General features: G+C 41.2%; 1 protein-coding gene across 1 annotated transcript in view; it reads right to left on the bottom strand.

The window, feature by feature from the left end:
• Positions 1-27,791, bottom strand: part of daam1a (dishevelled associated activator of morphogenesis 1a) — a 203,855-nt gene that overhangs the window by 94,633 nt on the left and 81,431 nt on the right. The window lies entirely within an intron of this gene.

Raw genomic sequence — 27,791 nt, 5'->3', positions numbered from 1 at the left:
CTTGACCTGTCCGTCTTCCCTGGACTGACCTATCCCCTCCCTACCTCCCCACCTATCTTCTTTACTCTCCATCTTCGGTCCGCCTCCCCCTCTCTCCCTATTTATTCCAGTTCCCTCTCCCCATCCCCCTCTCTGATGAAGGGTCTAGGCCCGAAACGTCAGCTTTTGTGCTCCTGAGATGCTGCTTGGCCTGTTGTGTTCATCCAGCCTCACATTTTATTATCACAGTCAAGATTGTAGTTTGGATCAATGGGCATTAGGACAATGCGAGGGATAATAAAGAGAGTGTACCTTATTGGAAAAGAAACTTTATACTTTGAAACAAATGAACAAATTGCAGTATTCACACTTGACAAAGTGGTGGGTGGGTGGTTTGGGGGTGGTGAATTTGAAAATATTGTCAATGGGCTTAAAGCAAATTTCAAAATTGCCAGTTGCATTTCCCCTAGCTTTTAAGTATACTGAATTGAAAATCAAGCAGATTGATGCAAAGTGAAACTTGATCCAATCTGATTTAGAAAAAGTCATTCCCTTTGCAATTCATCAAAATAGAATTTCATAAAAAGATGCGGCTGCCTCTCAAGATAAAATGGAATAACTGAAAAGTCTATGCCATAATACAACATTAAGTTATTTATTTTGCTCTGGCTATGCAAAAGCCAAAGTTGTTGTTTAAATTGCATGGAATTGTTATTTTTCATTCTCAGGATGTTGCAGTGACTGGTAGGCCACAATTCATTAGCATTCCCAGTTCCCCAGAGAGGAAGCTGAGAGACGTTAGGTTATTTCAGCGAGAAATTAAAAAGTGATCATCACTGTTGGACTGTTACAGGTAATTTGGAACTAGTCCTTAAGGGTACATAGCCAGAGCAAAATAAATAACTTAATGTTAATAAGCCTGACCCGCTAAGGACAAATCATTTCTTCCCGAAAAGAACAAACACGACAATTAGGCTTTCATGCAAAAACTTATGTTTATCAGATGCCATTCCGCCAGCTTCAACGAGATGCCACCACCAGACAAATATTCCCTTCTCCTCCCTCGTCTGCCTTCCGCTGGGACACCCTGGTTCACACTTCCTTCACCCCCAACACCTCCCCACTGCCCTATGACACCTTCCCCTGTAACTGGTGAAGGTGCAACACTTGCCCATTTACCTCCTCCCTCCTCAGTATCCAATGGCCCAAACATATCTTCCAGGTGAAGAAACACCTCATCAGCACTTGCCAGAACCTATTCTACTGCATTCGCTGCTCGCAATGTGGTCTCCTCTACATTGGGGAAACGAAGCGTAGACTTGGTGACTGCTTTGCAGAACATCTACGCTCTGCTCGCTAAAAAGACCCTGAACTACGTGTTGCCTGCCACTTCAATGCACCACCCTGTTCCCTGGCCAACATCTGTGTCTCTGGCTTGTGGCAGTGATCCAGCGAAGCCCAAAGCAAGCTGTAGGAACACCACCTTATTTTCCACTTCTCTTATGTCCCAGGCCCCACCCCACACACCAGTTACCTTGTTACACATAGCCTGCCATTACACATCCCCTGTTAGTCACTAACAGTCCCCAGTAACAATTATTCACCCTCCCAGCCTGATCGTTAGCAACTTCTTTGTCTCTCCAACTGTCTGTCTCTCTCTCTCTCTTTTGGCGCTATCCTATCATTTACTTCCTACCCCACGCACCTCCATATTTTCTGAATTTCAAAAATTGATGTTTTCCCAGCCACCAACAGTTCTGAGGTTGTCACTGGACCCAAAACGGTAATTTTTTTTCCTTTACAGATGCGGGACCTGCTGTGCTGTCCAGCAACTTTGTTTTTGTTCAGTCTTCCAAGTTCAATCTAAGGCAGCTACTTGATCACGGGACCAGTGAGTTGCCTGTTAGAAGCACTTGTATTTAATTCCAGATGAAGCTCAAGCAACATTCAAATAGTCACAATTTTAAAGGCTAGCTGCAAAGGCAATGGTGATCTGCAAAGGCAAGAAAATAGCATTCAATTTTTTAAATAAATACATATTTTGGACAGAAAAGTGATGGAGTTTTAATTCCACACTTGCACCCAACAGTAACAAAATGCATATACTATTTCATTCCTGACAGTTCACTCCTAACAAGAGGAAATCACAGCTAGCAATACACTCTTCAACTTTTGAAATAACCTAAACAAAAACTTATTTAGATTTCAATTACAATTTTGATTTGACGGAGGTGTACAAAATGACCACAGGCATAGAGAGAGTGGACAGCCAGAGACTTTTTCCTAGGGTAGAGGTAATTATTACAAGGCGGCATAGTTTTACAGTGAGTGTAGGTAGATATAGGGGAGACATCAGAGGTAGGTTATTTACTCAAGAGTGTGGTAGGGGCATGGAATGCATTACCGGAGAGGGGTAATGGAGTTGGCCTCTTTAGGAACATTTAAGTGGCTATTAGGTAGGCATATGTCTGATAGTATGGGTGGAAGTTAGACAGACCATAGGTTTAGGGTAAAAGCTCAGCACAACAACATGGGCTGAAGGGCCTGTACTGTGCTGTACTGTTCTATCTTGTTTAAATCAATGGCATGAAACAAAGCACAGATAACAACTGTAATTTTCATTTAGGAGGAGCTTTAAGTTTGTGTAAATCAAGTTGCCTTGTACCAACCAGAACCAATTGTTGCATTTGGCTATAATCTAGTATTATCATCATCACTGGACTGTTAAATCAGAGACTCAGGTAATGTTCTGGGGATTGGAGTTCAAGTCCTCCCATAGCAGATGGTGGAATTTGAATTCAATTCAAAGTCTAATAGATGACCATGAAATCTTGTCTGGCCTACTTTTATGACTTCAGACCCATAACAATACGATTGACTCTTAACTGCCTTCTGGGCAATTAGAGATGGGTAATAAATGCTGGCCTAGCCAGTGATACCTCACCTTATGAATGAATAAACAAAAATTCTACAAAAACAGCTGTTCAAAACAGATGGAGGCATAGATAGCATCGTTTTATCGGGAGTGAGTAAATGTTTGCCGTATCTTTGTCTTCACACAAGTCAATAAGTAGAGATTCAGTATGTCTTTTCAGGTGGATAATTACAATTGTATTGCATCATTTGATGAAAGAGTTGGGATTCTGCCAATATCTGAAACAATATTGATCTGTTTCTTTATCAAACAGGTCAATGGATAGAAAAGTCAGGAAATTACCAGTACAACAAGACACATCTGCCAGGGTAACCACATGGACAAATCTTACACTCTTACGAACAGAAGTCATGTACACAATTCAACAATCTTCACTATCTGCATTTACAGACACTTCACTTGAGGGAGGATGTTTGAATTCAAATTCAAATTAAACCACTACAAACATACTAAGATAACCAGGTGTAGAGCGGGATGAGCACAGCAGGCCAAGCAGCAGAGGAGCAGGAAGGCTGACATTTCGGGCCTAGACCCTCCTTTTTCTGAAGAAGGGTCTAGCCCCAAAATATCAGCCTTCCTGCTCCTCCGAGGCTGCTTGGCCTGCTGTGTTCGTCCAGCTCTACACCTTGGTTATCTCAGATTCTCCAGCATTGTAGTTCCTGCTATCTCAAACAAATATCCTTTCTAGTCTGCTATAGTCAGATAATAAAAGCTATAAGGTGCACACCCTACAGGCAGGTATCTTAAGCTTTACTTCAATAAAGGTCTTGTCTTAAACACACTGCTGTGCACATTGCTGCAGAGCTGGGCTGCCAGTGGGAAAACATTTGAGAAATAGCTACAGTTTTTCCCCCTACTCACCCACCCTATCACCTTGCATTTCCTATGGCCAGTCCACCCAACCTGCACATCCCTGGACACTACGGCACAATTTAGCATGGCCAATCCACCTAATCTCACAAATTTGGACTGTTGGAGGAAACTGCAGCTCCTGAAGGAAACCCACGCAGACACGGAGAGAATGTGTAAACTCTACTCCTGAGGGTGGAGTCAAGCCTGGGCCCCGGTGCTGAGGCAGTGCTAACCACTGAGCCACTGTGCCACCTTGATCACTGCGAAGAGGTGACTTGTTTTCAGAAAGTGTATTCCATCCTAAATCTCTCTGAAGAGCCAAAAACAAACCGCAACTTTAAAACCTTTACAGACATGCTTTCAGCCCCAACTGAAAGTTGCACATCGGCAGATTTAATTCAATATTAAGGAGCAAATCTTTAAAAAATCCATTTATCAATACATAACATGGTGAACTTAGCTTCCAGAAACCGACAAACTTGCATAAATAAAGGATAAGCTATTAGAGACAAGATTATCTAAGAAACGAGCAGTCAAAAAGAAGTGAAGGCATGCTCGAAAGACGACAACTTCTGCACCAATTAATTGACCTCCTGGGTGTTAAGTGCACAGGTAGTGAATCAATAACTACATCATATTCATGGCAGAGCAGACCAGGCCAGACAGGGACTCCCCACACACAGGACTAAACAAATCAGACAAGACATGATCTACATGGACTTCAGTAAGACATCTGAAAAGGTTCCCCATGGTCATCCCTAAACCAGCCCAGTTCGTCCCCTCCCCCCACTGCACCACACAACCAGCCCAGCTCTCTCTCCTCCCCCCCCCACTGCATTCCAAAACCAGTCCAACCTGTCTCTGCCTCCCTAACCGGTTCTTCCTCTCACCCATCCCTTCCTCCCACCCCAAGCCGCACCCCCATCTCCTACCTACTAACCTCATCCCACCTCCTTGACCTGTCCGTCTTCCCTGGACTGACCTATCTCCTCCCTACCTCCCCACCTATACTCTCTCCACCTATCTTCTTTACTCTCCATCTTCGGTCCGCCTCCCCCTCTCTCCCTATTTATTCCAGTTCCCTCCCCCCATCCCCCTCTCTGATGAAGGGTCTAGGCCCAAAACGTCAGCTTTTGTGCTCCTGAGATGCTGCTTGGCCTGCTGTGTTCATCCAGCCTCACTTTTTATTATCTTGGAATTCCCCATGGTAGACTGGTTAACAATATTAAATCACTTGGAATGAAGGTGAAATAGCCATACGGATACAGAAGGTGGTGAGGGTTGCTTTTCAGACTAGAGGCCTGTGGCCAGTGGTGTGCTACAAGGATCAGTGCTGGTGCCACTACTTCTTATCATTTATATCAACGATTCGGATGTGAATATAGGAGGGATAGTTAGTAAGTTTACACATGACACCAAAATTGGAGGTGTAGTGAAGGACCTCAGAGTACAACAGAATCTTGATCAGATGGACCAGTGGGTTGAGGAGTGGCTGATGGAGTTTACTTCAGATAAACAGCGTAGTGTTGCATTATGGAAAGGACAGGACAGGACAGGATGTATACACTTAATGGGAAGATCCGAGTGTTGCTGAACAAAGACCTTGGAGAGCAGGTTCATAGTTCCTTAAAAGTGAAATCCCAGGCAGACATGGTAGCGAAGGCAGCATTTAGTATGCTTGCCTTTATTGTGCCTTCAGTGCATTCAGTATGAGTTGTGAAATCATGTTGGGGCTACATTGGATTTTGGTTAGGCTACTTTTGGAATTCTGCATATTATGCTGATCTCTTAGTCACAGGAAGGATGTGAGGCTGAGGGGTAACCTTACACAGAGGTTTCTAAAATCATGAGTGGCATGGAAAGAAAGAAAGAATAAACAAGGTCTTCTCTCCAGCATGGGGGTGGGGTAGTCCAAAACTAGAGGGATAGTTTTAAGGAGAGAGGGGGGAGATTCAAAAAGGGACCAAAGGTCAACTTTCTCATGCATAAGATGGTGAATGCATGGTATGACCTGCCAGAGGAAGTGGAGAAAGCTGGTACAGTTACAACATTTTAAAAAAGGCATCTGGATGAGTACATGTATACGAAGGGTTTAAGAGGGATATGGGCCAAATGTCAGCAAACGGGTCTAGATTAATTTAGGATATCTGGTCAGCATGGACGAGTTGGGTCAGTTTCTGTGCTGTACAGCTTTACGACTCTCAACAGCATGATGCCCTCACTGCAGAAGACATCACACAAGAGGAGGATAGCAATGTTCTGGCTACAAAACGCTGAATACTGTGCCTACAAGGTATTGCAAAAAGGAAGCATAACAAGTACAGACAGCCACTCAAGAGATACTGGCTGAAGATTGTGACAAGTCACTATACACCAAATAATAGGTTGGCTCAGTCAAGTCAACTGATGAGACATAGCTTGCAACATTATGCTGCAACAATTTGACAAATCTATACAAAGTGACTCAACATGACAATTTAAAAAAAAGAAGCCCTTGCAAGTTAGATTAAGGCTATAAAGATGACATGACACTTGTGCTGAGAGGACATTGCTGTTGACTCGCGTAGCAATAAAACGAGTGAGGTTCTTGAGTTCCAAATCAACTAGAAAAGACTAATCAAGAAAGTGACAACTTCCATGGAATGCATTAGCAGCACAAAAGCAGTGAATCATCTTGGAAAGATGAGAATGTGCATTTACTCAAATAATATAAGTAAGCCCTGAAGAGATCTCACTACTTGGCAAGAGAAGCTGGATGAAAACAGCAGATATCTGCTGAAGGGTGTTCAGAATGTAGTTATAAGTGGTTGCGCATACCATTTGACAGTTTCACTGCCCTGAAGAATATCAATGCATACATGAGATAGATAGTGACCGTCCTGAAGCGGAAGCTAAAGTGCGTGATCTGCTAGTTTATGGTTGCGGAGACAAAATCGAACAAGAAGCCATTGCTGATGATAATCAAAATCTAGGAGTTACTGCTTGATATAGAGTTCATCAGGTGAATCTGAAGATTAATAAGGAAAAAAATTACAATTATAGGTGCCTGAAATACAACCCTAGGCTTTTGACCAACAGCAAGAATAATTTTTGCTTGGTTCCTGACAATACTTACTTGGAAGAGACAGTCAAGCCTGACCACAAACCACCTCAAAGCATTTTCCTCAAAACACAGCTTTTTGCTCCAAAAGCATCTGCAAAGGTGGTTACTCTGGATGTGACATGCAAGCAAGGGAAAACAGATGTATATTGCAGACATGCTATTGAGACCAGTCCTCTTGAAGAAAGTGGAGCATACTATAGTGCGCAAAGCAGCACTCATCATGTTCTGGAAATCAGCAACACAGCAGGGAAAGTTATAGACAGATGAATTGACAGTTTAAAAAAAAGGCAGATTGCACATCGGAAATAAAATAATTATCCCAAAGGAATTGAGAAGACACATGCTAAAGCTCGTCTATGCAAGCCATCAAGAAATTAAGTCTGATGGAGGAAAGAGACATCACAGATTCCCTACAGCGCAGAGAAAGGCCATTTGGCCCATTGAGTTTGTACCTGGCCTCTGAAGAACATCTTATTCTATTCCTGTAATCCTACATTTAACATGGCTAATCTACGTAACCTACACACCCCTGGAAAGAACGGTAATTTAGCATGGTCAATTTGCCTGACTTGTACATCTTGGTCATGGTATGAAACCACAGCACCGGGAGCAAACCCATACAAACATGGAGAGAATGTGTAAACTCTATACAGATAGTTGCCAGGGGGTGGAATCAAATCTGGGTCCTTGGCACGGTGAGGCAGCTATGTTAACCCTTGTCCTGCCCCATTTTTTTTGGCTTGCTGTTGCAACAGCCACTGTTTCTTGCGACAGCCCCATCTCCCGTCTGCCCCAATCCGAACTAAGGCCAGCAGCTGCCCACCACTCTCCTTCCACTACCTACACACCTACCCCCCCCCCCCGCCCCACCCACTGTGTACCTGAACAAATCAACCTGATTCTTCCCCTCCACCATTACAACCGTCTTGAGTTCCTGCTTTTCTCTCCCTTTCTATATCCTGCTTGATTCTTCCTCTCCCCTCTTCTCCACCTGACTCTCGGGCGGCCACAAGTCATCATCTGTGGGCACCGTTGGGTTCATGGGCTCAGATATGTTCTTCTTAAAAACATGAGCAACAAAATCAAGGACCACAAAATCAGACAGTGCAGCGTTTGTTCGAAGTACCAAGCTAAACAAGCTAGAGAGCTGCTGAAAACACAAGACAACCCCGACATACCATGGCCGAAGCAGGAAGCAGATTCTTCACACTTCCAAGAACTGATTAGCTCATCACAGCAGACTGCTATTCTGACCACTGGCAGGTGGATCATTTAATGTCAATGTCAACCACCTCTATTGGTGAATGCTTAGAAGTACACATTAGGCCTCATGGCAGTACAACATTATCGTTAGTGACAGTGGCCTTCAGTTTATGAGAGAAAAAAAAATTCAGACAACAGTGTGGAGCTGGAGGACACAGCAGGCCAGGGAGCATCACAGCAGGAGGAAAAATTTTCTGTAGGGTCCCGACCCAAAACATCAACTTTCCTGCTCCGCTGATGCTGCCTGGCCTGCTTTGTTCCTCCAGCTCCACACTGTAGTCTCCGACTACAGAATCTGCAGTTCTTGCTATCTGAAAAATTGGGAAATTCAACAACACACATTACACTAACCCCATTCAGATGGAAGAGTTGAGGCAGCAGTTAAAAAAAAACAAAAATGAAAGAAATCTACAAAAAACAAAACAAAAATCAAAGAAACCACATACACGTGTACATGGCAATCCTCAAATGGAGAAACACCTACCAAAAGCATGGACTGTTGTGAAGACAACAATCTACTCCTACCATAGCAAAAATAAAGCAAATAAATCCAGAAGATACAACAGGTACGAGTGAAATAATCAGGATGAAAAGCAGAAAGCCAAATTCCATTTACAAAACATTGTTTCAGAGATAGTAGGAACTGCAAATACTGGAGAATCTGAGATAATAAAGGCATAGAGCTGGATGAACACAGCAGGCCAAGGAGCATCAGAGCAGGAAGGCTGACGTTTTGGGCCTAGACCCTTCTTCAGAAATGGGGAAGAGAAGGGCGTTCTGAAATAAATAGGGAGAGAGGGGGAGGCAGATAGAAGGTGGATAGAGGAGAAGATAGGTGGAGAGGACACAGACAGGACAAAGAGGCAGGGCTGGAGCCAGTAAAGGTGAGTGCAGGTGAGGAGGTAGGGAGGGGATAAGTCAATCCAGGGAGGTCAGACAGGTCAAGGGGGCAGGATGAGGTTAGTAGGTAGGAGGAATGGCAGGTTAGGGAGACGGGGACGAGCTGGGCTGATTTTGCGAAGTGGATCCTAACCTGTCCTTCCGCCAACCTCAAGCCCCGCCCCCATTTCCTACCTACTAACCTCATCCCCTCCCCTTGACCTGTCTGTGCTCTCTGGACTGACCTAACTCCTCCACCTCCCCACCCACAGTCACCTTTACTGGTTCCATCCCCACCTCTTTGACCGGTCTGTCTCCTCTCCACCTATCTTCTCCTCTATCCATTTTGTATCTGCCTCTCCCTCTCCCCCTTTTTACTTCAGGGGGCCCCTTCCACTCCTCCTTTTCTGAAGGAGGGTCTCAGCCCAAAATGTCAACTTGCCCGCTCCTCTGATGCTGCTTGGCCTGCTGTGTTCATCCAACTCTCCATTTAAAACAAGACAGTTTAACCATTGACTCTGCAATATTCAACTCTGGCAATCAGAGTACACATACTCAACAAGAAACAGTCGAAGTGGCAAACCAGAGTCTTGTGTGGAGCAGGTGTCACCTTGATTGCACAATAAAACAGCTAGATTGTCAAAACTTCAGGCACATTACCCCTTCCTGATCAGCTGCCTGCAGTTGGGCTAACACACCATCTATAGGAAACATGCACTGACCAAAACATCCACAAGTCTACAACAACCCAGCAGCAGAAATAAAATGATAACTGCCTCGGCAACAACTCAAGAATGACACTCCCTGGCAAAGCACCTTCACCTAAACAACCAATGGCAATAAAACACATTCACATCATATGCAGAGACGAGTAGGGCTGAGGCATGAGAACAATATAGTATACATAGCTGGTAACTTGATTAAGCAAAGAAAAAGAAATATGGATTATTACGTATGTTGTGTACAAGAGGATGCCATAGCTGTGACCTCTTGAATGAGATGTGCACACAGTCTATAGACCAATATCCTAAACTTCATTCCTGTGTTGTACACTTGAAACAACGCGTGTTCATGAGAACATTTTGGTATATTTGTTTACAGCCCAATGAGAAGGAAGGTTGAGCTAGATTCAATCCTGGGGAATGAACTGGTACTATCACAGTGGGTGAAAAACTAGAGGAGAGCAACTTTATACTAGTTATGAAAACAAAGAACAAACTAGCTGAATACTCAATTGGAATTCCAAATCTATGCAGCTTCTTTCACAGAATCTGAAGGACAGATCTGGCCCAGGTAAATTGGAGTCAAAGACCAACAGGCAGAAATGCAATAGAGCAACTGTCAGCCTTTGGGAGTGGTTTTGGGAGCTGCGCAAGTGCATTACCACAGGAGGAACAAAGTGCAATCCAGGTCAGAACTCTCTGGATGATAACAGAAATATAACTGAACAAAGCTGGAAAATAAAGGAGACAGCATGACAGATGTTAGCGTGATAACACATTCATACTGAATACAGCAGGTATTGGTAAGTGAAAAAGAAATAAAAAAAAACAAATGAAGCGCAAGGTCATGCTGGTAGCCAACACAGCATGAGAATATAGTGAACTTCTAAAAAGACATGTCAGCAAAGAATTTTCAGAGAAGCAGTGGGATCAATTGGAAACCACAATGGAGATTCATAGGTACAGGCTGAATATTTGCTTGAGTACATTGTTATATATTTACCAAGGAAGATGACTGCCAAAGTTATAGTAAAGAAGATTTGTATCAATTATGTATCAACTTGATTATTTCACGGTTAAAATAAAGTACTGACCCATGATTAAAAGGAACTACATACCTACCAATTTATTTGTGGAACTAAATTCAGAGTTCCACATAATTCACAAATGAATTCATAAGAGTGCAGTACTTGTTTAGTTTTCCCTTGATTTCACTTCAGTAAACATTTAAATGAGTTTTCATCACATTACAGCCTGTCATCTACATTATTACATCTAATACTATTTGCAATGTTGATACTAAGATAATGCACCAATAATGCGAGAGAAAAGACTGCTCGTGTTCAGATGCACTTTAGCTAATGAAGCTGCCAGCATTTTTAACAATGGAATAGTCAGTTAGCCAGATCCTGCTTGTCATTCTCAAAAATCTGGTCTTTTAGCCCAGTCAACTTGTTTCCTATTTACGCTCAAGGTTTTTTTAAAAACTTATTTGATTTGTTTGGAATCTCACACACTTGGAGAATTGGAAAGAAATTTTCTGAAGGTTCTTATTGAATCAGCAAATAAATACAAAACCTCAATCTTAAGAAGGTTTGTTGGTCTGCAGCAGGCAGTTTCTAAAAGCTAAAGTTAATTTAACCTTTTCACTAACTGTCAATTGTTCAAAGAACCGACTTGTCCTTAATTTTAACAAAAGCTTGGTCCTTCCTGTTTAATGCAGTGTGCCTTGCTTTTTCATTGTTAGATCATGATTAGAGGGAGAGCATCGGCAGTGGGCCCAAGATCCCCTAGCTTATACGTTTAGAAAAATTAGGAAGTGCTGAAAGTATTAAAGTCTGGCAGCATCTTTTGAAGAGAGAGAGTTAATGTTTTAGGTCTCTGCCCTTTCACCAGAGCTGGGTAAAGCTAAATTTGTATTTAGATACAAGTGAAGGGATGGAAAGAACAATAAAAGATGTGATAGAGTGAGAGATAAGAGGATAGAAGACAAAGAGGACGAGAGAGGGGGTGAGGGACAAAGTTATGGACCAGAGATCACAGTCTACAATTGTTGAACTCAACATTTTACTGCCTTTTGGACACAATGTTGCAGTTGAAAGATGAGCTGTTATTCCTCAAGTTTGCAGAGCTTTATTGGAACACTGTTACAGGGACAGAGCAGTTAGTGGGTGTATGGTGAAGAATTTACCATACTGGGAGCAGAGGGTCATTATGGTTTGAACATGGATGGTCCATAAAGTGATCACCTAGACGTCATTTGCTCTTCTCAAATGCAAGAGAGGCCACACTGAGCAGGGAATACAAGTGATTATACCAGGGAAGGCTGGGGCCACCTCTTGTGAACACCTCCATTCAAATTGTAAGTTTATGCCACCTAATACTGTCATAGAGCATGGAAACAGACCCCTTTCTGCACCAACCAGACATCCTAATCTAACCTAGTCCCATTTGCCAGCATTTGGCCCATATCCCTCCAAACCCTTCCTATTCATTTATCCATCCAGATGTCCTTTAAATGTTGTAATTGGACTCATCCCACCACTTCCTCTTGCAGCTCACTCCATCCATGCATCACCTTCTGCATGAAAATGTTACCCCTCAGGTCCATTTTAAAATCTTTCCTGTCTCACTTCAATTCAATCGCCTACCTTCAAACTAACAATAATATTTGGAAAGACAACAAGGTCTCAGTTTTTTTTCCCCCCCGTGTTTCACTCTGCAGCTAAATTACTAAACATGCAGGAGAAAAACAACTTCACTTCTACTATCTAGCTGCAGAGGTACTGCAGGAGTAACCATGTCACTTGGGCTAATTTCATTTGGACTGTAGCATGCAAAGAAGTTGTAATTTACAAAAATACCCTAGGAACAATATCATCATCTTTAATTAGTTATGTAGAAATGCCAGTGTGGAACCTAATTATTTTAGTGACTGAACTCCAAAAATACGACTTTCATCTGACACTAGGTAGCACATATAGTTTTGGTTTTAAGCTCCTGGCAACATGACTGGTCAATTAAATAAGGGTAGACAGACACTTCACTATTCTGCACAAGCACACCAAAATGCCACCAATGGTCATTTATAGGAATCTTCCAAGAAAAATGTTATTGTTCTTAATTAGTGTTACAATTCGTCCCTGAAAGAATTAAATATATTTTAACAATTGGTCTAAAACATCATCCATGTACTGATCTATTCTTAGTTCCTAGCAATTTGACAGGCTATCTATCTAAAATGATGCTATATGCAAGGACACTTGTGCAGCTAGATTTGGGAATGGAACTTCAGTAATGAACCAAATGAAGTCTGTCTGTTTGACAAGATGATGGCAGCGTGAGATGTGCCACTTAGAGCTCCTTTGCTCACTAGTTCCTTTTCCTTTACTTTTTCCGCATTGCTGTGGTTTTTCTTTCCCATCCTACCTTCACCCCCAACTTTGTAAACTACCCTATCCTACCTGTAGGATGGGGGTGAGCACAGGCTGAGTCCCGGAGTGGGAAATGTCCCGAACAGAAGCCAGCATGGCGTCTTGTTCTGAAGCCCTGCAGCACAGGCACACGTTGGACAAGGATTATAAATACTACACCTTGAGAACGTTATAGATACTTTTTAAATCCCATTCTGGATTTTTAAATTCTATTCCCACGCTAACCTTTCTTTTTACTACTTCAATTCTGTGAGCCACTAAGCATATATACCTACATTCGTTGTCCCTAAGATGGCATCGAGAGGCAATATTACAAACTTCTCACTGCACTCATTTGAGTACACGTGACAATAATGACGATAAAGGAAAACAAAGTCACAAAGTCAAATTACTACTTCTTTCCCATCAAATGTACTATCGACAAAAGAACCTGAAAAATCCGTGTGGACTCTTCTAAACATCCATCACAAATTCATTACATTGTAAATTTGATACTAAAAGTTAAATAAGGACTGTTGATGCTGGAGACTGAAACAAATAACTTACTGGAGAAATTCAGCAGGTCCAGCAGCATCTGTGGAAAAAAAAATAGTCTAAAGGAGGATCATTTGAAATGTTTTCTCTCCACAGGTGCTGTCATACCTACAGGAGTTTCTGTAGCAATTTCTGTTTTTATGTGTTGGATGCCACATGGAGAACTAAAGTTTTGAAAAGCTGAAGGTATGGGCAAGAACGCTCTGTGCCAGATAGTCTTATTTAAGGCAAAGTTGTATTATTATTTAAGCGATTTATACCATAAATAGTGTGTATAGCACCTGCATTCTGTTTCTATTACTTAGAGCATTTTTATATTGATTATGTGGACTTGATCAACCAAAATATTTGATCAACTCCTGGTCTTATGGGTGGCATTTAATAAAAAGTTTGCTGCATAAAAATGTTTGCGTTCTAAACAATAACATTTTGTCCATACTTGCAACTGTGATCCCAAACATGCAGTGAGAGACATTGAAGTCATACTGACAGTTCAGAGAATGCCAACAGGATCACAACTAAATTAAGACAGCTTTATGACTGCTGCAATACACTGTGGCTCAGTGGTTAGCACTGCTGCCTCACAGCACCAGGGACCCAGGTTTCATTCCATCCTTGGGTGGCTCTCTGTGTGGAATTTGCACATTCTCTGAATTTCTGTGTGGGCTGCCTCCAGGTGCTCCAGTTTCCCCCCTCAGTCCAAAGATGTGCAGGCTAGGTGGATTGCCCATGCTAAATTGCCCGTAGTGTTCGGAAATAAGAAGATTGGTGGCGGGGTTATAGGTCGATGGGTCTGCGTGGGATGCTCCAAGGGTGGGTGTGGACTTGTTGGGCCGAAGGGCCTGTTTCCACACTGTCGGGATTCTAATGATATTCTATGAAAGTTGCTCTTATAGGTCTGTTCATAACTGCAGAAATATATTCCAACTGCAACAAACTTTAAATTCTCATTCCACAAACCTGATCTAAATTTTCCCAAGCACGTGTTAAGAGCTTAAACTTTTTAAACATGCACATGTTTCCATCCAAAATTCCAGAGGATTCAATTCTTAGCTCAGAAGAGAATCTCTGGATTTGCGTAAACAGTCATGGACAGAATTCTCTGCTGAGCAGTCAAATTTCAGATCAAGTCAGGTATGTAAGTGAGATACACTGTCCAGAAGACTGCAGCTACCAGCTTCAAAGCTGCAATATAATGCACCAGTATCATAGTTACACAGGATAGACAAAAAAATGTTTATCTGAAGTAAATAATGACTTGAAGGTGCTGGTATTGGACTGGGGGCAGGAGGGGGCAAGGTCATAAGTCAGACAACACAGGTTATAATCAGAGACAATAGGAACTGCCGATGCTGGAGAATCTGACATAACAAGGTGTAGAGCTGCATGAACACAACAGGCCAAGCAGCATCAGAGGAGCAGGAAGGCTGACATTTCAGGTCTTGACCTATCTTCAGAAATGGGGGAACGGGAAGGGGATTCTGAAATAGGGAGAAAGGGGGAAGCAGATAGAAGATAGGTGGAGAGGAGACAGACAGATCAAGGCGGCACCTTGGAGCCAGTAAGGAGGGAGATAGGTCAGTCCAGGGAGGATGGACAGGTCAAGGAGGCGGGATGAGGCTAGCTGGCAGGAGTTGGGGGTTTGGCTTGAGGTGGGAGGAGTAGATAGGTGGGAGGACTAGTTAAGGAGGCGGGTATGAGCTGGGCTGATTTTGGAATGCAGTTGGGGGAGAGGAGATTTTGAAACTTGTGAAGTAGACCTCAGCAAGACATTTGAAGTAAGTAGTAACAGTAAAACTAAGGAGCATTTTAATTAAAAAAGATATCAACATATAACATTTGCTAAGAAGCATTTACATAATAAAACTATGGCAAATGAGGATATTTTGCACACTGCATTCAATGGAGACAAAATATCTCATAACCCTTCCACTTTACATAGGTGAACGCTAACATTGTGCACGTCTAAGTCAATTACAATGATTGACTTTCTCCAACCCAGCCAAATTTCTGTAACCTAAAAGCTTACAACTCCTGATTAGTTAGAAGTCCTTTCCCGTGTACCAATAGGTTATCACAAATTTTGTGGAAATAAAATTTATCATATCAAGTACAAAATGGATTGTTATTTCATTGTTTAAGTTTCTATCCACTTTGAGATACCAGTTTACACAGGTCAGGGGACATCAACAAATTCAACTGAAAAATGAATTCTAAGAGGTGACGGGGTGTGTAGGTGAGGATAGTGCAGTTGATGCAATCTAGATGGAGTTCACTCAGGTTTTTGACAAGGTCTTTCATGGCAAAAATAGTTAAAAAAGCAAAAGCCCATGGGATCCAAGGCAATCTGGCAAACTGGATTCAAAACTGTCTTAGTAGCAAAATAGAGGCGATGGTTGAAGGGTGTTTCTGCATCTGCTGTGTCACAGCACAGGATTCAGTGATGTCCCTTGCTGTTTGTTGTGAACGTTAAAGGATTTAGACATAAATGCATGAGATATGATCACTAAGTTTGGAGCAGTTATGAAAATTTGTAATGTGGTAAATAGGCAGGAAGAAAGCCTTAGAATACAGGGCATCATTGATGGCCTGGTCAGATGGACTGAGCAGTGGCAAAATGGAGTTTAATCCTGAAAAATGAGAGGTGATGCATTTTGGGAGGACTAACAAACGAAGGGAGTACACTTTGAAGGACCCGAGGAAATACAAAGCAGATGGACCTTGGTGTTTATGTCCAAAGATCCTTGAAGGCAATAAGACAAATAGATAAGATGGTAAAGGGCATACAGAATACTTGTCTTTATTAGCCATTGCATACAACAGCAAAGAGGCTATGATAGAGCTTTGTAACATTAGGCCACAACTGCAGTACAGCCCACCACATTACAGGAAGGATGTGAAACAAAATTAGAATTGCTGACAAAACTCAGCAGGTTTGGCAGCATCTGCGGATAGAAAGCAAAATTAAATTTTTCGGGTCTGGTGACCCTAGTTCAGAACTGCACTAGATGAAATGCAGTTGCACTAGGTGGGGTACAGAGAAGATTCACCAGGGTGTTGCCTGTGCTGGAGTAATTCAACAAAGAGCGACTAGAAAGACTTGGGTTGTTTTTCTTACAGCAGAGAAGGCCAAGGGGGTTCCTACTGAAGAGTCACTGGACTCAAAATGTTAACTCTGCTATCTTCCCACAGATGCTGCCAAACGCTGAGATTCTCCAGCAATAATTTCCATTTTTGTTTCAGATCACCAGCATCTGTAGTTCTTTGTTTTATATAGAACTGGGGGGAATCTGTTTGAGATGGACAAAATTGAGGGGGGCATTGACAAAGTAGATTGGGGAAACTTTTTTTTTAGTGGAAAAGTCAATAACATGGGCCCACAGTTTTAAGGTAAGGAGTAGAGGTTTAGAAGAGAGGAGAGAGAAAAAGGGTGCTTTTTATCTAGCATTCACTGCCTAAAAGGGTGTTGATGCACAAGGTCTCCTTGCGCACCAAAACACAAAGAACCACTGTTTATTAATCCTCGCTAGTCCCTATCACCACATAAGATCAGATGTCTTGAAATCTAATAAGCTTATTAATGCATAAACAATTCATTGTCAATCTTGGACTGGCTAGTTAGTATTTGCCCAATTCATGATTATTTTCAAAGAAACTAATGATCATTCTAGCATCACATCTCAGTGGTTCCCAATTAATTCCAAATTTGGCAATCATTTACTTTGTAAGGGCATCTTATTTGCAGTGGATTGTTTGTCTTAGCTCATTAAAGACAGATTGGACCAATAGAACAATTTGTGATTTGTTTCTAGTGTGTAGTGTCATCTCCCTAGTGATAATATCACCCCAAATGTCCCAGCTCATAAATAATGTTCTCCAAGACATCATATTCTTTAAAAGAACCCCATGTGAATTCAGAATAACTACAGATGCCTAAAACAATAATCAAAATGTCTATCAAAACAAAATGGAAAAACATCTGTTGCTTATTATGAAAAAATTAAACCATGTTAAAACACAACTGTCTTTGAATAAAAACCTCTTGCCTCAAAACATTTTCACATTTCAAGTTTACATTGGCCTGGGGGCCATAAAAACCATAACCTATGACCACAAGGCCATAAGAAACAGGGACAGGAATAGGCCATTTCAGCCCTTTGAGCCTGTTCCACTATTGAATAAGATCATGGTAGATCCAGCATTCCTCATGTCCACTTTCCCGCCCGTCCCCATAACCCTCAATTCCCCTACTGATCAAGGATCAATCCAACTATCTCAGCCTTGAATATATACAATTACTCTGCTTTCACAGCTGTCTGTGGAAGAGTTCTAATGGCTCATAACTTTCAAAGAAATTCCTCTTCCCCTCAGCCTTAAATTGGTGCCCTTTTATTCTGAGACTATGCCCACTTGTCTTAGACTGACACAAGGGGACCATCTTCAACATTTACCCTGTCAAGCCTCTTAAGAATCCTATATGTTTCAATGTGATCAACACTCATTCTTGGAAACTAGAGAGAATAGAGTCCCAAACTGTTTGGCCTTTGTTCAAAGATAATCCCTCTATACCAAGGATCATCGTAGTGAACATTCTCCGAAACTGCCTCCAATGAAAAATTATATCTTTCCTTAAGGAAGGAAATATGCTGTTACTTTTGACCTGGGCAACATGGCTATTTCTCCTTGCAGCAAGTGTTTTACAACTAATCACAAACAATTTAATTCATCATTCATTTAAAATCTAAATGATTAATTATTGAAAACCAACATTTCCACATTCGTACTTTTCCTTTTTAAATCTTCCAATTCCCCATTAAGCAACGTTAGAGACTTTTCTGCCGCAGCCACTAAAAGAAACTTCCCAAGTTTGTAGTTTTTGTAATGCAGATTAGTAATAAGTTCTTATTTGGAAATCTGGAATCTAAAGTGGAAAAACAACATATGAATTTATGTTTAATTTGTATTTCTGTTTTGCACAAGTTAAAAAGGGAGAACAGAGATATAGTAGGAACTGCAGATGCTGGGAGAATCAGAGATAACAAGGTATAGAGCTAGATGAACACAGCTGGCCAAGCAGCAGAGGAGCAAGAAAGTTGACGTTTTGGGCCTAGACCCCTCTTCAGAAATACTTCAAGGCAGGCATCTTTAGAAGAGGCTTCACAGTGGGGTTAAAATTGTTTCAGAGATAGTAGGAACTTTTCTGAAGAAGGATCTAGGCCCGAAACATTAGCTTTCCTACTCCTACGATGCTGCTTGGCCTGCTGTGTTCATCCAGCTCGACACCTTGTTAACAGTTTTACATTACCTTTCAAACTCTGTGGTAATGGGGCATCTGAGGTTTCATTCACATGCATTGAAAGGAGGTCTTCAAAAGTGCAGTTCAGTGAATTTTTTTTTAAAAGTAGGAGAAGGGATGAAAGAAGCTTGTTACCTCAAAATATGAATCCAGCATCATGGAAAGACCAAACTACCCAGATTAGGTAGCATATATAATATCAGTCAAGTGAAAAAGTGTTTCAATTTAATATAGACTCCAAAGGATCAAGGATGAGGAAAAGCTGAGTGGCTAAAAGAGAAAAACTAAAAATAGAAAACTGTTAGAAGCGGAGGGTACGAAAACTGATCTGCCTACTCGGAAAGCATTTAGAAGTCTTGAAAGGATGCAGAAAAGATTCACAAGAACGTTGCCAGGGTTGGAGGGTTTGAGCTATAGGGGTAAGCTGAATAGGCTGGGGCTATTTTCTCCGGAGTATCGGAAACTGAGGGGTGGCCTTAGAGAGGTTTTATAAAATCATGAGGGGCATAGGTCGTGTGAATAGACAAGGTCTTTACTCCAGGGTGAGGGTGTCTAAAACTAGAGGGCATAGGTTTAAGGTGAGAGGGGAAAGAATTTTTTTTTAAAAAAAGAGGGACCTAAGGGGCTACTCTTTCACAAAGTGTGGTGAATGTATGGCACGAGCTACCAGAGGTAGCAGTGGAAGCTGATACGACCACAACATTTAAAAAGCACCTGATGTGTATATGAATAGGTGGGGTTTAGAGGAATATGGGCAAAAAGCTGGCAAATGGGACTAGATTTGTTTAGGTTATCTGGTCAGCATGGACAAGTCGGACCTCCATGTTGTACAACTCTGCGTCTGACTCAATTATAGTTCCTTGATCAGTTGGTATGACGAAATGGTAACTTTTCACTCAGGTTGGAGTATCTGTAAGCTGTTGCTGAAGATAAGCAGGTTGAATCTTTATTCGTAATATTTGTGCTAAAATACTCAAGTAGATTTCATACTGTATAATTTCTTTTTCCTTTTTGTATAATAAACTTCAATGATCCTTTGTTAAAATACATTAGCAGCATTGTGTGAATGGTTCAGTGACTGACCACCACAGTAAGCAAATAGAAAAATAAAAAAACTTAGGATCTATCAAGCCAAGTCACACATTGGGATAACTTATCCAACATTACCATCCATTAGGATCCCAGCACCTTGTTACAGATCTGATAACTGTTGCATGATGCACGATACTGGAAGCCTACTGGTTAATTGTAGTATCGTACGTAATAGTGAAGTTTAAAAAATTTCTATTGGATTCTTCAATACCAAGATATTCACACTCAGTTTCTTATGTCACAGGCGATAATGCAAGTATCATCCGATCAGGTAAAATATCCCTGGAGGTAAAATGATCAATGGAACCAGCACAGATTATCCACTTTGACCTTGTATATTAAAAATTATCAAATTCACATTCTGACCTTGTGCTGCATTTTTTTTAACATTTTTAGAAGTGTGCTATGCCTTCTTTCTATGGTCCTGCTGAGCTTTCATTGTAAAAATAATGTTAGAGAGTACAATTAGACATCAGAATAGCTTCAATTGCATATGTTATTACAAATTCTTACCATCAGTTTCATACTATTTGTTTGCTTTTGGATTCAATGTTAATATTAAGATATTCTTAATTATATTTGTATGTTTTTAATTAAATAAGCTTATGAAAACAGCCTTTAAAAAAATGCTGAAGGCGCCATCCAAACTATAACACTTAAAGCAAGCATAATGTCGCAAACAAGATTTTTAAGCATGCGCACACAGGAGGATGGGGCCTTGGTGAGACCATATCTGGAGTAGCGTACGGAGTTTTGGTGTTCTGAATTGAGGAAGGATGTTCTTCCTATTGAGGGAATACAGTAAAGTTTCACCATACTGATTCCTGGCTTGGCAGGACTGACTTATCAACAGAGGTTTAAGCGGATAGGTTTATATTCAATGTTCAAAAGAATGTGAGGAAGGGGAAACAGAATCTCAAAAAACCCTAAATTTTAACAGGACTAGACACAATAGATGCAAGAAGTACGCTCCCAGTGGTAATGAAGTCCAGATCTAGGGATTACGGTCTCAGGATACTGTAAGGATACATTTAGGGCTGAGAAGAGGATAAAATTTTTAAAAAAGGAGTTGGACAATGGACTTGGGGTTAAAGAGAACAAAGAATGGAGAGGCAATGTAGCAGGGACAGGTTGCTGATATGGATAATCAGCCATCATAGTGAATAACACAGCAGGCTTAAAGGGCTGAATTGTCTACTCTTCCTCATGTTTTCTATGTTTCTACACCTCTTCAACCACCTCCATTCTTAACTACCCCAGCATATTTCTTGTTGGTCTCTCAACTTCCAACCTCCACAGAAGTACCAAAACGTTGCGGCACTGATCCTTTCCCAACAATGTCAGTGACTTACAAATGGCTCCTTACCCAAGTCATTAATTTAAAAATCTGTGTCTTGGTCCTCAAATCCTCCAAATGCTTCTTATTGCCACACATCTGTGATTCCCCTTCCTCACTTGGATTACTATTACCCAATGTTTCTAGCTGTTCATGCAGCTGCTCCCAAAACCCCAATTAATCACACAACTAGCGACCAAGCCTTCAGCCATTCTTTTATTAACTTTGTTAGCCTCCAGGACAGCAGGACGTAAAAATGCATGAGGTGGGGTGTAAGGGAAGAAAAGCTCTGCAATGAGAGAGCTAGAGAAAAAGTTGATAAGGAGGAAGTTATTCCTCATTTCTTAACTGTAATAAATAGCTTTTATAGTAGGACACGTCAGCTCAGCCAAGCATAACTGACGTCTTGCAACACATGGAAAACCATGTACATACAACGCATCTTAAATGAATGTATCTGCAGGGGGTGTACCAACTTTACAAGTTTGAGCTCCAAGTTTTAGAACATGAGTGGCAGCTGGAGTCACCTGTGCAACTAATTACATGAATTTAGACAAGTAGTCACAATGCAGGTTGGGAATGCATAGGCCGAGCTGGAATAGGTGACCACCAGACAGACAATGCAGGAACTTCCCAAGTCTATCTGCTGCTTTTTCCATTCGGATTACCAGTGAAGGCACACAGATTCCTTGGAGAGCACAGCTACAACTGAGTGTTTGGCTCCATGGAGTGAACTGAACAGAGGGGAAGATGATCGACAATGAGCAAAACTGACAGGGATTCCATGGTCAAGTGAATCAGAAATCATTTCTGCGACTGTAAATGTGATTCTAGGATGGGGTGTTGCCTCGCTGGTATCAGGGTCCAAGATGTCACAAAGCACTTGTAGGGAGAGCAAATGGCCAGATGCCACACTAGTATCAAAGACATAAAGGAGGAAGCAGGATGCAGATATTTTGGGTTAGGAAGGAAAATTCAAAAGCAGGACCTCATAGCAATATCCTACTACTCCCAGTGCCACATGGTACAGACCATTGAGAACAGAATTGTTCAATTAAACACAATGTGACTGGAGAATTGTTGCAGGTGGAAGGGCATTAGATTTATTTTATTTATTCATTTATGGGATGTGGATGTAACTGGCTTAGCCAATATATTTTGGCCATCATTAGTCGCCATTGAAATGTTAGCAAGCTACATTCTTGAAGGGGTGCGGCCCATTTGGCATAGGTACTTGCCCAGTTCTGTTCGGAGAGTTCCAGCATTCTGACCCAGCAACACTGAAGCAATTGCAATATATTTCCAAGTGAGGGCAGGGCAAGGCTTAAAAGAGAACTTAAGGTCAAGCTATCCGATTCCCATGTATCTGCTGTCTTGTCTCATTCTGGACAGTAGTGGTCTAAGAAGCCTCAGTAAGTTTTTGCAATGTATCTTGCAGATGGTACACACTGTTGGTGATGGAAAAGGGATTGAATGTTTGTGGATGAGGTGGTGTCGATCAAGAAGACTGCTTTGTCCTGGACGGTGTCAAATTGAGTGATGTTGGAGATGCACTTACCCAGCTACAGCGGGAAGTATTCCATCACACTGACTTGCACCTTGTAGATGATGGACAGATTTTGGGAAGTCAAGTGGTGAGGTAGCAGCTGCAGAATTCCTAGCCTCTGACATGACAGTCCAACTCAATCTATGATTAGTGGTAACCTCTAGAGTGTTAATAGTTGGGGATTTGGCCATGATAATGCCATTGGATATCAACGGGCCATGATTAACTCCTCTTGTTGAGGGATATTTATTGTCTGGCTCGTGTGGCATGAAATGCTACTTCTCACCCCAAATACGGATGCTGTCCAGATCTTGTTATATATAAAGATGTATTGTGTCAGTACCTGAGGAGTTGCGAATGGTTTTAAACATAATGCAAAAAAAAAGCATCCCCACTGATAAACTCAGAAGGAGAGAAAGTTATTGGCAAAACACCCAAAGATGATTGGGTCTAGAACATCACCTTGAAAAACTCCTGCAGAGATGCCTAGGAATTGAGATTATTGATCTCCAGTAACCAACATCTTCCTTTATGCTAGGTATGACTCCAAAGAGTGAAAACGTACAACACGCCCCCAGGTAAGGAGCAGAATGGTTCTATGGAATGCAAACTAAGCATCAGAGAACAGGTTATTGATCAGCAAATGCTGCTTGAATGCACTGTAAAATGCCAGTTTCCAGAATTTTACTGATAGCCAACAGCAGACTCAATTGGCCAGGTTGGATTTATCCTGCTTTTTATGTACAGGACATACGAGAAATTTTCTGCATTGTCAGGTAGATAGCAGTCTGCAGCAAAACTGGAGTAGCTCGGCTAGGGGCATACCAGATACTGGAGAACATATCTTCAATACAATTGCCAAAATGTAATCAGGACCCATGGCCTCTTGTAACCAATGTTACCTCTAGCAGATTCTTTACCACATGGCTTGAGACTAATGGGCTAAAGAGAGAGACATCTATGATGCTCTGGAGGTGGTCAAGATTGAACATCCACACAGCACTTCTGTTTGAAGATCCTCACAAATGCTTCAGCCTTGTTATTTTTTCCAAACAATTTCCTAATTTCCCTCATCAGTAATTGGGATATTTGTAGAGTTTCCTCTTTCATTGAGTTCGTAAACTGTCTACCACCATTCACAACTGGATGTGGCAGAACTGCAGACTTTTGATCTTATCTGTTGATAATGAAATTGCTGAGCTGAGTCTCTCACTTGATGCTTATGACATTCATGCATTTGGCTGACACTTCATTTTTGATATTCCTGCTGCTGTTGCTGGCAATCTTCATTGAACCAATGTTGATTTTATGGCTTGATGGCAATGATACAATGAAGAATATGCTGGGTCGAGGTTACAGATCGAGGTTGAATACATTTCTGGATGTGAGTTTGCTCGCTGAGTGGAAGGTTTGTTTTCAGACGTTTTGTCACCATTCTAGGTAACATCTGTGAGCCTCCGGTGAAGCGCCGGTGTTATGTTCCGCTTTCTATCAGTCAGTTTAGGTTTCCTTGGGTTGGTGATGTCATTTCCTGCATCGGTGATGTCATTTCCTGTTCTTTTTCTCAGAGGGTGGTAGATTGATTTGGAGCCTGTGTGTTTGTTGATGGAGTTCCAGTTGGAATGCCATGCTTCTAGGAATTCACGTGCGTGTCTGTTTGGCTTGTCCTAGGATGGATGTGTTGTCCCAATTAAAGTGGTGTCCTTCCTCATCTGTATGTAAGGATACTAGTGATAATGGGTCATGTCGTTTTGTGGCTATTTGATGTTCGTGTATCCTGATGGCTAGCTTTCTGCCCGTTTGTCCAATATAGCGTTTGTCACAGTTCTTGCAAGGTATTTTGCAAATGACGTTAGTTTGTGCAAAACACCCGAAAACGAACCTTCCAGCTCAGCGAGCAAACTCACATCCAGAACCTCAACCTGAGCTACAAATCTTAAAACTCATGAATACATTTCTGCTGATACCCCAGAGCATCTCATGGATGCCCAGTTTTGAGTTACTAAATCATACACCTGTCTCATTCAGTGCCATGGTACTGCCACACAACACAGAACATACTCAATATGAAGACATTTCCACAATAATCACCCTTCGAAGCAGCGCCTAGAGAAATTCTTAAAATTATCTCAGTCAAAACAGTCTTTACTTTGGGTTTTCCAAAACAGAAAACTATTAAATACCTTCAACAAGTATTATGTATTGCATGGTTGTGTAAACTATACTAAAAAATGTCTTGATAAAGATTCTCACTGTAGTTTAACAGCTTTGAAAAACATTATGAAAGAATATTTAAACAAGGTTTGCAGAACTGGGGGTCTCTCAGCCCATCATTTCTGAGATAGCTCTATGCTGGAACAATCTAAGACCTTTGGCAACATGTAGCTCTTTTCCCAAAGTAATTTGTTTTGCTTTTCAGAATTTGAGTCAGTTGTTGGTTGGTTTGCCGACCTGATTGGTTTGTATGAAAACCAGTCATCATCTCCCTTCTAGGTGACATCTTCAGTGCAGCTTAGCCTCTGTTGAAACGCTGTTGCTTTGTCCCGCTTTAAATTTATATGGCATGGTCTATCATGGCTGGGTGGTCGTGTTTCTGGTTTTGTACTGTAGTGTTATGTAGTTGGGGTCTATTTTAACATGTTTGTTTATCACATCAGTGGTTGAAAAACCAGGCCTCCAGCAATTCTCGTGCTTGTCCCAATACTGCAACTTTGTCCCAGTTTTAAACTGACGCCTTTCTAGGTCAGTGTATGAAACGAGGGAGGGAGGGGTGGTGTTCATGTATCCTGGTGGCGGGTTTCTCGCCCATCTGTCCTATTTAGTGGTGCTCACAGTGTCACAAGATATTTTGTATGTCACATTTGCCCTGTTCATTACGGGTATGGGGTCTTTTGACTGAGAGTAACTAAGTGTGGCTGTTGGTTATCCACAATGAGCAAGGCAAATGTGATGTACAATATACCATGCAACAACTGCAAGAAACACTACATAGGACAGACAGCAGGAAACACCACCAGGAAACATGAACACCAACTTGCAGCACAACCACTTCTCCCTCGTTTCAATACAGTTTTAAAAAATGAGTCAAAGTTACAGTACTAAGACGAGCAAAACAAAGAAAAAGACAAGCACAAGAATTCCTGGAGGGTGGTTTTCAACCACAAGTCTGATGAATAAACGTTGAAATAGACCCCATCTACGTACCACTACAGTACAAAATCGAAAACAAGACTATCCACCATTACAGCCCAGACCATATAAATTGAGAGTTGGACAGAACAACAGTGCTTCAGAGACTAGACAGCACTGATGATGTCACCTAGAAAAGGAGTCAAAATATTTGCACAAAACCAGTCAGCTTGGCAAACCAACCATCAACTCCAACCATAACAGGAGATACAGATTTTTGTTAAAACATTAAAGAATTTTAGCCCATTATAAATTGACAGTCATGAGTTTTTTTGCATTCATGCCGTAGCTATGAAAAATAATGAAAATTCATTATGACATTATTCTCAGGTACCTTGAAAGACGCAATTAACTATAACAGTTGCATTGATGCAAAACACTTTAGCTTTGAGCTCGTGATTCATTTGTACTGATACTGTGGAAGTTAGACACCCTGTACATCTGCATGGCATCTCATTGACACAATGCTGCAATTCCAACTTCATCCTTTGAAATCAGAATTTCACAACAGAAGGTGGTCACATCCCACTATGCCCCGACTGGCTCTGACATTATGTTGGCTTAGACAAAAACGCAACTCATACACTTAAGTTACATACTGTCAAACAAATGGTGTCCTAATGTGATGGACTACAGAATTAGACACAAACTTTAAATACCTTCCCATCAAACAAATAATTGCTTAAACAGCAACAGCTGTAATTTTTTTCCAAAAATGCTCTATGTATTTTGAACATTAGCAAATGTCATTTAAGCCATTTAGAAATGCTTCGCCTGAATTATTGCCAAATTACTCAAGTATACATAATTCTAACACTAAAACTGCTCATAAGATCAATATAACACATGCAATTGTATCAAAACGAGTTTGCTGGGCACCTCTGCAGAAGAGATTTCAATACTAAGAGCTGAATGAATTGTACACACCCAAGCTGTTACATTTTGATCTCGGAGGTCAGTTTATTTTTAAACTTCATAGGTTTTAATAATATAAAAGAGAGAGGTATTATTATCTTTCAATTTAGATACTCAAAACAGGAAGAACTACAGATATATTACATAGGTATAATTGCTTGAATAAACAAGTACTTGCATTGATCTTTGGTAAATGAACTTGATACAACAGTGCAGACCTTCTGCTCAGAATGTAACAAGGTCACACTCAGCATAGCAGCCTTCAAAAATGTCAAAACATTTTGACTTTATAATTCAGAAGCACAAGTGAAAATAGTAGCCATAATAGTCACAAAATACTTGTTGTACAGAGCACTTTTTTGTTAAACACTTTTAATACAACAACAAACTTCCTGAGAGTTGTACAATGAACAGCAATTGACCATAAGGAGTTTTTTCCCTTATTCTATTAATTTTGGTTTACAACATTCTCAACTGAAGACAAGTTATTGTTAAACACTCTCGGGAAACTGAACTTCTCTGCCATTCTCTCACTCCTTCTTCCTACTGAAGAAGTTCCACACATTCAGAACACATCAAGTCAGCACAGATAGAAAATACTCCTCAGAAGGGAGGCCTGTAAGTATCGAAGCCAGAATAATACAACCATATAATCGGTAGCGTTAATTCATACAAATAATGACGATCTTGTGTTAAAAGTCTACAGTGACTTTTAA

This window comes from Stegostoma tigrinum, chromosome 10 (assembly GCF_030684315.1).
Source record: "Stegostoma tigrinum isolate sSteTig4 chromosome 10, sSteTig4.hap1, whole genome shotgun sequence".
NCBI lineage: Eukaryota > Metazoa > Chordata > Chondrichthyes > Orectolobiformes > Stegostomatidae > Stegostoma > Stegostoma tigrinum.
Note: the sequence above shows the minus strand (reverse complement) of the source record. Positions and strands in the feature narration are given on the sequence as shown.